General features: G+C 39.5%; 1 long non-coding RNA gene across 1 annotated transcript; it reads right to left on the bottom strand.

Annotated features, from left to right (window-relative positions):
* Positions 1–2,220: 2,220 nt before the first annotated feature.
* On the bottom strand, positions 2,221–3,229 carry LOC110521560 (uncharacterized). Its single transcript, XR_016494704.1, has 2 exons — positions 3,148–3,229; positions 2,221–3,024 (listed from the first exon to the last, which is right to left on the bottom strand). It is a non-coding gene; the product is annotated as an uncharacterized LOC110521560 (long non-coding RNA).
* Between the last annotated feature and the right edge of the window lie 354 nt (positions 3,230–3,583).

Here is a 3,583-nt window from a genome sequence, read left to right as displayed (position 1 = left end):
TAGGCAAGACGCAATAGATGGTATAGAATACAGTATATACATATGAGATGAGTAATGCAGAATATGTAAACATTAAAGTGGCATTATTAAAGTGACTAGTGATCCATTATTAAAGTGGCCAATGATTTCAAGTCTGTATGTAGGCAGCAGCCTCTCTGTGTTAGAGACTGTTTAACAGTCTGATGGCCTTCAGACAGAAGCTGTTTCTCAGTCTCTCGGTCCCAGCTTTGATGCACCTGTACTGACCTCGCCTTCTGGATGGTGGCGGGGTGAACAGGCAGTGGCTTGGGTGGTTATTGTCCTTGATGATCTTTTTGGCCTTCCTATGACATCGGGTGCTGTAGGTGTCCTCTGGAGGGCAAATAGTTTGCCCCCTGTGATTGGTTGTCACTTTAATGCCACTTTAATAATGTTTACACATCTTGCATTACTCATCTCATATGTAAACCCTAGCCCTCACCCACCGATCCAACAAGTCCCAGACATGCTCAATGGGATTGAGATCCGGGCTCTTCGCTGGCCATGGCAGAACACTGACATTCCTGTCTTGCAGGAAATCACGCACAGAATGAGCAGGTGGCATTGTCATGCTGGAGGGTCATGTCAGGGTGAGCCTGCAGGAAGGTTATCGCATGAAGGAGGATGCAGCAGTGTATGTGCAAGGTTTTAGACTGATCAAATGAACTATTGCATTTCTGTTCAAAATATTGTATCAAGACTACCCAAATGTGCCTAATTTGTTTATTAATAACTTGTCATGTTCAAAACTGTGCACTCTTCTCAAACAATAGCATGGTATTTGTTCACTGTAATAGCTACTGTAAATTGGACAGTGCAGTTAGATTAACAAGAATGTAAGTTTTCTGCTAATATCAGATATGTCTATGTCCTGTGAAATGTTCTTGTTACTTACAACCTCATGCTAATCGCATTAGCCTACGTTAGCTCAACCGTCCCGTGGCAGGGACACCGATCCCGAATAAGTTTTTAACCTCTCTCCCTCTACTATAGCTGTCTTTGGTGATTGGACTGAGAGGGATGGAAACACAGACAGCTTGCAGCTACCACATTTAACAATGTGTGATTCATTCACCATTACATCATCACTTTAAAAAAGTGAATGATCTTTGTTTCAGCTAAGGTTCATATGAATAGTACTGATGAATGTATTATAATTATGTTGGTAAGGTTGACTTGAGTGAAATATTGTTACGTTTTTTTATGCTTTGGTATTGTAATATTTTCTGTAATTGGTCTCATCACCTGCTGTTTCCATTTCAATAGCTAAGTTGTTTATGAATTACACAATTGTCAGAAAGTGAGAATAAATCAGGCTAAAATGCTGCAACAACATTGGACGCTTTGTGATGAGACTCCAAATTATATTGGAGATATGGCCAAATAGTATCTAATACCAATGATCAAGGTAAGACATAGCTATAAATTACTACATCTGTTTGATGAAATTGTCACGCCATTATGCTATTGTATGTAATTGGAGCATTGGTTTGATTAGCCAATGTAGGTAACTAGCTAGCTATGATGGAGAGGTTGATGTTACAATGTCAACTAACGAAACAGATACAATTTCCATAATTACATTTTGAATATGGCTGAGAACAAAAAATATATTGAGCGTCAATGTTGTTGGGATATAACGTTGGCTAGCTAGCTAAAAATCTGTGTAGCTGGCTGCTAAGATACGAGAGACTAGCTGCGTCACAGCTCAGTACATAGAACAAATATATTGCCAATAAGGACATGCTGCATTTCTCACCTTGAATGAGACTGCATGATCTGTAATCATTCCGTATTCATCCTGAACGAATCGTGAATAATGATGAGTGAGAAAGTTAGAGGGTCGAATATCAAACCCCCAAGACATGCTAACATCCCCTGTTGGTAATGGTGAGAGGTTAGCTTGTCTTGGATATGATTTTTGGCCTTCTGTAACTTTCTCACTCATCATTATTCAGGATTCATTCAGGATTATCTGTAATCATGTTAGCATCCACATTACCACATTAATGTAGATGCATTTAGAAATATATTGTATTCTTATTCACAATAAAAATGACGCAAACAATTATTTACCATTCATTTCTGTTGGGCACAAACTAATCAGAAAACAACCAAAACAAACTGAAAAATGCATCCAACAAGTTTGTAAAGTCACAAGCTTGATATAATCATTGCCTGAAAGGAATATGGGACCAAATATTCAACTTTTGACTACTTTATTTATAAAAAAACAATTAGTACCCCTTCCTTTTTTAAAATAGATTTTTGGGGTATTTCTTGTTAAACAAAATCTCTTAATCCGAACACATCTATTAGTATAAAATAATATAATTTACCTTTTTTTGCATACAATATAGCTCAGTGTTTGAATATGATATTTTATACTGTCGTTATTGCCTTTATCAAGGGTGTCAATAATTTCGGACCCCACTGTATATTAGAAGGGGTTCGAATACAAAATATATTCATACTTCATATTCCAGCGGAAGATGAGAGTTATGTCTCTGATCTACTTCTGCTCAAAGGAATACATGTACAGCCATACAGTATATCACTCCTCTCTGTTACCAACCTGCACCAACCTGTTACCAACCTGCACCTCACATTACCATGGTCTTCTAACCATCCCCTGGTCCTGGCCTGTACTGTCACATCTCACCTCAGTTTTCTACAAGTGGAACCTAACATTCATGTGATTACCCCCATAAGATACGTACACACAAGGGTCAATGTGTCATTCATTTCAATCCCTCTCCACTCCATTGTGGTGTATTATAGTAGCAGTGGCATCCTCAACGCTCAAGCACACTTGATTCAAAAGCTCAACTAGTCATCAAGCCTTTGCTGTTGGAGGTATATGAGGAGCATAGAAACCATGTGTCTTACTTCCAGAGCGCCAGCCCTCTTCAGTAACAGCTGTTCTATGTTCCTGGCTGCCCTAGCCACTAGTTCCTCTGCATCGTTAGACTCTACTGTGTACAGGTTCTGGTTGTCCAGGAAGATCTAGAGAGAGTGAGCATACACACTGGTTACACATACTGCCATAGTGTCTCTTGATAGATATCCATGTTTTATGTTATATAGTGCTTACTATGCGTTATAACATGTTATGAAGGGTTAGGTCACCTGTGTGAGGCTCTTCCCGGCACTGGCGGTGTCTGCCAGTGTCACCAGCTCTATCTGTATCTGATCCACCCATTCCTTTATCCTTTAGGACAAGAGAGAGGCACAAACAACCAATCAGATCACAACAACAGACATCAAACATCCCATACCAGTAGTTCAATTAAATAACTCCCTCCTCACCTAAATTAGCCAGCGTTTATGTTACTAGTAGCAGCCTATCATCTGCCAACATCCCTGTCAATCAGATAACTTTAGATGGTTTCAAAGCCAATATAACCACATCAGACGATTCTCACAAGAATGGAACATGGCATTACCTGTCCAGTCAAATCACTCAACAATCACTCTAATACAATGTCACCCAATAAGATCACTGGCCTAGCCGTCACCACTGCCAGAGTCAATCAGATCATGCTCTCAGGGTCAAAGGAAAAGT

This window comes from Oncorhynchus mykiss, chromosome 1 (assembly GCF_057628025.1).
Source record: "Oncorhynchus mykiss isolate SJ-2025 chromosome 1, ASM5762802v1, whole genome shotgun sequence".
In the NCBI taxonomy this organism is placed as follows: domain Eukaryota; kingdom Metazoa; phylum Chordata; class Actinopteri; order Salmoniformes; family Salmonidae; genus Oncorhynchus; species Oncorhynchus mykiss.
This window is presented reverse-complemented; position numbering and strand designations above follow the sequence as displayed.